Raw genomic sequence first — 9188 nt, 5'->3', positions numbered from 1 at the left:
AAACCATAATTCACAACAAACACACCAATTAACAAACATCGAGTATGGACACGCCAAATACAACGAACACAAATCAAAGCCAACATAACACCCAGATACATCAAATTTCATTTACCACGAAACATTCATCATTATAAACAAAACCTAACTCTAAGGTTTTTACCCATAACGCACTAGTTTCGTTTTTCCCCAAATCGATACATTTAACCCTAACAAATTCCTTCCCACACAACTACAGATAAGTCCCTAATGCAAGCTAGAAGTTTGGAAGGAGCCCTTACCTCAACGTTAGCTTTATCGTGCGTTTCCGGTACCGCGAGAAATTCCGGTAAAATCTCCGCTCGCAACGCCGCTTCCAAATTAGTTCACTAGCACCGTAGCGTGGTGGTGAGCAACTTTCCCTTCTATCTCTTCGAGAAATGAGGTTTGGATCTAGAAGAAACGGAGGGGTTTGTGTTTGGATCTCAAAAACCGTATTTCTTCGTTTTCGAATCAAAGAGGAAGAGTGGAGTTGCAAAAACCTTGATCTAACTCTCACCCAACCTTGGGTTACTAGTTTTGAAGAAAAGAAAGCAACGAAAATGAAAACGGGAGAAAGGAGAGAATTTGGTTCACGGTCACAGAGGAAGAAGACGATGGATTTGGTTTTCCTTCCTTTTTCCTTTCCTCTATTCTCTTTCCTTTCTATTTCCTTTCCTTTCTTTTCTATTTCCTTTTCCTTTCCCCTCAATCAAACATATATACATAAATATATATAATAAATATAACTTAACAAATATCTCAAATCTAGATATTTGTTAAATTACCATTTCACCCGTAACGCATTAAATTCTACGTAAAGGATTCACCGCAGTTAATTTCAATTTATTTATCGACGAGAATTCTTAATTGGCATCAAAATATCTTTTTGATTATAAAACTCCAAAATATTATTAACTTTGGCTTAAAAGCATCCGAGCCAAAATCCAAAATACACCAAAAATACATAAATGGTACTTTAAAATTATGGGTCTTACAAAAAACATGTATTTTACAACAAGCACAAGAAGCCAAGGAAAATTTTCTCATTAGAAAGTATGAAGTTTTCCAAATGGAAGAAGATGAAGACATAGGGAAAATGTTCTCCAATTCCATACTTTAGTCTATGGGCTAAAGTTTCTCCAAAAGAGTTACACTATGGTTGCTTAGGTCAAGAAAATCCTTAGAAGTATACCGAGCTAGTGGAGACCAAAAGTATCTACTATTCAAGAAGCTAAGATATTAATGAATTTATGCTAGAAGAGCTAGTGAGTTCACTTAGATCCCATGGGATTGAACTAAGGAAGAAAGAAAATTCCAAGGTTTTGAAAGCTAAGGAAGGCTTAGAGGGAAGCGAATTTGATGAACATAGTGAAGATTCAGAAGATGAAGAACTATAATTTATCTCAAAGAAATTCAAGTGCCCGTGGAACAACACGAGGAAATCATTTCCTATAAAAGATTTCAGATGATCCAATGATAACAAAGAAATAAAAGAAAAATCAGAGAAGAAACAAATCATGTACTATGAATGCAAATAACAAAGACACTTCAAATCAAAATTTCCTATCCTTGAAATGAGAATCTCTTAAGGGAAAAAAGAAAAGTTTGATGGTTATCTGGGATGACTTTGAGGAATCCTTTGATGAAGATGAAGATCAAGCAAATATGACTCGTATGGAAGACATTCACTCTAACTTTGATAAAGAATATGTTGATGAGGAAATATAGGTATAATCTAACCTTTTTTGGTAATGAACTTATAATAATGTTAAATGAGTTTTTAAACAAAAATTATAATGTTTCCTCAAAACTCAAAAATCTTAGACAAACATATTCCATCTTAATAAACTAGTACAATACCCATGAAAAAAATTTTGAAATTATAAAAAGGGAAAATCAGACTCTAATGGATAATATTCCAAAACCTCATAGGAAGTGGTTTATAACTCTATTAACTAAGAAAATAATTTTCAATAGTTTCTTGAAAATGACATAGATAGAAGCAAACAATCATCTATAGTCTATGGAAGGTATTGGTATCCAATAACAAAAGGAAACTCCTAATCTCAACATATTTGAATCTATTTGTTCTTATTGCTTGCATTTTAACGCAATAAGATTTTGACGTTTTTGTCGGAGATAGAAAGTTCTTAGTTTCATATAGTTGAGATCCTTTATTTTTAGTTTGTTTGTGTTTTAAAAGAATATTTTTACATTCTATTTTTTTAGTGTTTTTATCTTTTTTTGTTATTTTTATTACTTATGTGTTTGTTGTCATGTGAAAAAAAAAGTCTATAGAAGCTTGGAATGTTTAACCACAAGATTTCAACTATGCTGCTTATGTTGTATCCAATGAGAGAGCTTTTAACCTTGAAGATCAAGGTGCAAACACGAGAAAAAAGGGGGGGCAGGGGGTGTTGAATTGTGTTTGATATAGTTGACAACTTTTTGATAATTTAGAGGTAGTTCGGTTTTGGTGACTTATTGAATAAGAAACAATCAAATTTAGAGGTAGTAAACAATGAAAACATAAATGATTTGACACATAAATTTATCCTGGTTCACCACTAACTTGGCTACATCTAGTCCCCTCATTTAGAATGCTTTAATCCACTAATTCAATTACTTTGAATTAGAAAGAACCTGACCCTCCAAGCTAGTCTTCCCAAACAACCTAACAACCCCAAACTTTTGAGGAATTAACCACATTTACCCTACAAGGCAAGTCTTCTCTTATCAACTTGAAAAACCCCAAATTGAAGAAGGAACTAAACCACTATCGGTTTGGATACAAAACATTGAAATTTGAGTAGTTGCTTCTAACAAAGCTGATAATAATAATAACTCTTACACTCTACGAAAAGAACACTCAAAAAATATTTCTAACTTGAACAAGTGTTTCTCTCTTAGAACTCTAATACTACTCTTATCTGTTGTTAAAATTTGGGCTTGAATTTAGTCCTTGTTTAATTTCTGAATTGTATCTTGTTTAGATTGAGTTTGTAAATTCATCATATTTATTTTGTTTCGATTTTGTGTATATTGAGTTTGTAAATTCTTCATATTGATTATGTTCATATGTTGTTGTAGAAAAATATTGTTCAAATCTTGACCAAATCATCTTCAAATATTTATCAAATCTTCTTCAAATCTTGACCAAATCTTGACCATATATTCTTTTCAACTTGTTCAAAGATTTTCTTCAATTATAAATATGAATCAAATCTTATTTTAGATTTTCGTAAATTATAAATTTGAATCAAATCTTATTTTATCTTTTCTTCAATTACAATTCTAAATCAAGTTTTATTTTAGATTTTCTTCAATTATAAATATGAATCAAATCTTATTTTAGATTTTCTTTAGAAACATGAATCTTCTTTCATACTTTTTGAAGTAAAATATATCGTTCTCATAAAATACTTTTGTTATCATCAAAGCTCTAATTATAAAATCAACTTAGTTTCAATAGAAGATTTATCAGTCCAATATATTGAGGATATCATGATAATTTGTTAAGACTTTCATGAGTTCACAAAGAGGCTTACTGAAGACTTTCAAGTCTCATGGAAAAAAATAGTGGTTCAAATTAAGTCAATCATGGATTATCAAAAGGAAGAGATGTTTATGGAAAAATGGGATGGACAAGAAGAGAAGAGGGTGATGTTAGAATTTGAACAAGGTTTTATTGAAGGAGTGGAAGAAAAAGAAAAACAGAGTTACGTTGAAGAAAGGCTAGCGGTGAGGCATGGAGAGATTCATGTGACAACTAAGACTAAACCCTTGGCGTTTTAAGTGAAAAATCTTTCCCAAAATGACAAATTTGTGCTTCAAGAGAGGGATAAATCATATCCCAAAGATCTAGTTATGGGGTATGGAAACACTTGCTTCCCAATACCAAGTTCATGGGATTTCTACCCAAAGGAAGGAACAGGGAAGATGACATATTTTTCTTGTCATATTTGCCACCCTAACTTGGATTTTGAAGTGTCAAGCTAGTGACAAAAATAAAAGCGACTTTTGGGAGGCAACCCACGATAAATAAGGCATTTACATCCTTAATTTTTAGTTTATGTTATAGTATATATTATGGTCGAATTAATTGTGTATGTAGAGGCTGTACCAACAATATTTAGTAGAACTTGTAATATTGTTGAGGAGATGTTGGAACATTATTGTTGCTTGTTGAAGCACTACTTGACACTACAGTAGCACTTCAGCCTGCTGTAAAACCTGAGCAATCTGCAACAACAATTGGAATTTCTGTAGCTCTTGAAAATGTTGCAATAGCCCAATAACCGAAGCATAGAGGAATGTTATAGCAGGGCAGTCTCCCTTACTATATATTTTGCACTTACAATTTCAAAGTTGTCATTAATTTACTTTTAAGCATTTTCATTTTATGTTAGTTGTTGTTGCACCACAACATTTGTTAAACATTGAAGTATGAGTAATGGCAAGAATACTCAAGCAACAAGTTTTAGTGCAAAAATTGTTTTACCTACAATCATCTAGTTGATATTTTGATCATAACCAAAGAAACAAATAAGAACAATTATACCCAAACTATATTGGCTTAGTATGTAGATTAAGTTCGAAGACAGAAATTTATACGAATGACTAGCTATTTTAAAATAGCATAAATTATAAGTAAATTAAAGGTAATAACGTAAAGAGTATTCTCACCTAATAAAAAAGTAGTTATGTCTACTAATATAGTAAGTCATAATACAACAATAAAAATCATTGCAACAAATATATGATAATCTACAGTCTGAGTGAAAGCGTTAAAAACAAAAGAAAGACAACTCACTGATTGACCCTCTAATTACAAGCTCACTCGAATGATTATGTGTCTAATAGATCTGGTAAACTAGTTGACCATATGGTCAACACTATGATAAAATCAACATCATGATAAGAAGTCAACATTCCAACACCCTATGCTCATCTCTATGCATAATTTATTTTATTTCTGATCAACTTTAAATTATTCTACAATTTATATTTTAAAATGGAAGTGGACTTTATGAATTCTTGAGATGAGAAACTCATGATATTGTAGTCTAGGGATAGGTGCATATCATAAAACCAACTGATTTTTTTTTCTAAGGAAATAACTTAATAAGCGAATTCGTGTAGTGCAAAGTTGAATTCAGATCTTAAATGTACTAATTATGAGATACTTTGGAATTAACGGTTCTATCCCTAAAAACTTAGGAAAATAATAGCAAAGAAAATTAGACGATAATTCAATCAAGGAATTCACTAACTACAATCAAATTAGAAACCAAGGGTGGACTCGAAGTGAAGTTCATCTCAGATATTTGTCTCATTATAAATTTCAACTTTATTACTTTTGTTAGTTTGAATAATTTTAAATCAATTGGAATTTTTTTTTGTTTAATTAAGTACTAAAAACGAAATTAAATAGTATAACTTGATCCTTGTGTTTAATACTCGATACTACCGTTTTAATTGTTACTTGCAACAACTGGGTACACTTTCTGAAACACTATCATGTTTTTAGCGTTGTTGTCAAGGATTGCCAAATCACTATTGAATTAAATGTAGTTACTTAATTGAAAGTTTTTGCTCAACATTAAAAAATTTGTTTAACAAATTTTTTTTCACTACTCACGATTTGTCTAACTTTCTTTGTGAGGTCAATCCCCAACTAAACTACTTTTTGATCCATAAATCAAGAAAACTACGAAACCAAATTGAAAAGCTGTTTTAGGAATTAGTAGTGGAAGAACAAAAGGAAAGACAATTAGTTGTGAAAGAACAAGATCTTAGGAATTTTTTCGCCATAGAGGAGATGGTTGACCCACCATGACCAACTAAACGAACCCTTAGAGAGTATGCTAATTATAACAGCCTAACCCTTACCATTATCTGGAGGATGAGTACCACCGTCCATTCATTCCCGCTACATGCCTTAATCAATCAATTGACTACTGACCAACTACAGTTAATTGGTAGATCTATAGCATAATTAAGATTATGATTCTTGTATGATGAAACATAGATATTAATCTTTCAATCACTCAACCTCATTTTTTTTTTTTTATGTTTTTCTTAATTATATTTTTTTGTATGATCAATCAAAGAATTAATTTAGGGAAAATAATATAACATTGAATGATGAATCTTTTGTTAATAGTTTTAAAAATAGATTGATAATTGAGAAAATAAATCAGAATTAATATAAAACTAGGACTTGAGATATTGATATTACAAGTGAAACTGTGATTCTATGTTTACATTCCATTAATTCAAAGTTGTGTTGTTATATATTGTCGTTATAATTTTTATGTTATCTTTACGTTTTTGTTATCATGAATCAACAATAATTTTTATTAGTCTAAATAATATAAAATCTTGATTAATTTGGTAGTTGTTAAATTAATTTATGTGGATGCGTTAATCTTATATACTACTACTTGACAAACTCATACACTTGCGGAGTTTTGCGCAAAAAAAAGAAAAATTATCCATAATGTCAAGAGCATTGCATAGTCCTAGTTTCTTTTTTTGGTAGGCAACAATCCAATAAGGACATGTAAATGTAGTATTCTTATGATATTTAGGAGCCACAACAATGTGGTTGTAAGCAACCGTCCAAGATGTAATAATAGTCATGCCTTTCCAACCTCAATCATTTAGTCAATGAAGGGATGTGGGAAATGACCTTTTCAGGTGGCTATGTTGAGTATCCAATAATCAATAGATACTCTCTACCCTGTAATTAGTTGAATTGGAATCAACTTGGTCTTCTCATACATGATCACCATAGTCCACCCGTTTTCAAAATATATATTTTTTTTAATTACTTTATTTATTTTTAAACTAAGTCTTCTTTGAGGTTACACAACCGGCTTGTGATTGTACTCCATCATAATTTTATGCATGCAAGATGTGGGACTTATATCTTTCAAATCATCAATGGACCAATTGATGACACCCTTTATGCTTCCGCAAGATTCTTAACATTTTTTCTTCTTATAACTAACTCAAGCTTGCATTAACGATAATTGGATTCTCATCCTTCTCACTTGTTTGAGTTCAGTAGCTATTCACTTTTTCTCTCTTTTCGTGAACTCCTCTTCTTTCCCTTTATAGTCTTCCCATTTATTGTAAAAGGGGTAATTATAAGATGGTGTTGCTTCTAATGGGGATCAAACATCTCTTACTCTTGGATATTCACTAATTTTAACAATATCATGAGGCGAATGCATAACTTTTTCTCGAGGTAAGGTTGGTACTTCATATTCAACCATCTCTTCGATTCTCGAGTCAAGAATCTCAATGTGATTGCATCCTTCGTTGTCTCTTGAATGGTCCATGGCTTTGAGGATGTTAAATGTGATAGTTTCGTCATTAACTTTCAAGGTTAGGTGTCAACTTCCACAACAATTATAATTTTTCATGTTGCTAGGATCGATTTCCTCAAGATTAAAGGGATGTCATTATCCTCCTTTATGTCAAGCACCACAAAGTCCGCTCGAAAAATGAATTTGTTAACTTTTACTAACACATTTTTAACAACCACATATGGAAGCTTCTGTAAAGGATCTGCAAATTGTAGCATCAATTTTGTATTATTGATTTTCTCAATGCCCAACCTTTTGAAGATAGAAGCATATGGCTTACAGTAGCTTAGAGATCCCACAAGGCATTCCCGAAAGTTCTATCCCCAATAGTGCAAGGAGTAGAAAAACTTATAGGATCCTTAAGCTTAAGTGTAAGCTTATTCTATAGAATAACACTACACTACTTAGTAAGCATCACAATTTCACCACTAATTTCTTTTCTTTGACATGATATCTTTCATGAAATTGACGTATGTCAACATATCTGCCAATGCTTCTATAAAAGGAATGTTAGTTTGTAAATTTTTTTAAAATATCATGAAGCTTACTAAATTGTTTTTCAGTTTCCTCTTTTTTCAATCTTTGAGGAAACAAAATTAGATTTCTGGTTTTGGTGAACCGTATCTTTTCTACACTAAAGTTCCCTCATCCTTTTCAATAAGGATGTCCTTCTCAACCAATGTTGAAATGGATTTCTCCTATTGTTGAGTTGGCATTTAAATTCTTCCACATTTCTTTGTTTTTGCGATTCATCATCTTTCTCATAGATAGTATGCTAATTGTAACCGCCCAACCCATTATCGCCACTGTTAATCACAATATTCTCGCCCCATTTTTCCTCTCCGTAGGAAATAGCGAGTTTTTTCCTTCCATGAAAATCGAACCCGGTATCTGTTGATGAATATTGTCCATTCATTCCCACTACATGCCTTAATCAATTAATTGACTACTGACCAACTACGAATAATTGGTAGATCTATAGGATAATTAAGATTATGATTCTTGTATGATGAAACATAGATATTAATCTTTCAATCACTCAACCTCTTTGTTCTTTATGTTTTTTCTTAATTATATTTTTTTGTATGATCAATCAAAGAATTAATTTAGGAAAAATAATATAACATTGAATGATGAATCTTTTGTTAATAGTTTTAAAGATGGATTGATAATTGAGAAAATAAATCAGAATTAATATAAAACTAGGACTTGAGACATTGATATTACAAGTGAAACTATGATTCTATGTTTACTTTCCATTAATTCAAAGTTGTGTTGTTATATACTGTCGTTATAATTTTTATGCTATCTTTACATTTTTGTTATCATGAATCAAGAATAATTTTCATTAGTCTAAATAATATAAAATCTTGATTAATTTGGTAGTTGTTAAATTAATTTATGTGGATGCGTTAATCTTATATACTACTAGTTGTTAACTTTTACTAACACATCTTTAACAACCACATATGGATGCTTCTCTAAAGGATCTGCAAATTGTAGCATCAATTATGTATCATTAATTTTCTCAATGCCCAACCTTTTGAAGATAGAAGCATAGAGCTCACACTAGCTCCGAGATCCCACAAGGCATTCCCGAAAGTTCTATCCCCAATAATACAAGGAGTAGAAAAACTTATAGGATCCTTAAGCTTAAGTGTAAGCTTATTCTATAGAATAACACTACACTCCTTAGTAAGCATCACAATTTCATCGCAAATTTCTATTCTTTGACATGATATCTTTCATGAAATTGGCGTATGTCAACATATCTGCCAATGCTTCTCCAAA

The sequence above is a fragment of the Cicer arietinum genome, chromosome 3 (assembly GCF_000331145.2).
Source record: "Cicer arietinum cultivar CDC Frontier isolate Library 1 chromosome 3, Cicar.CDCFrontier_v2.0, whole genome shotgun sequence".
Lineage (NCBI taxonomy): Eukaryota > Viridiplantae > Streptophyta > Magnoliopsida > Fabales > Fabaceae > Cicer > Cicer arietinum.
This window is presented reverse-complemented; position numbering follows the sequence as displayed.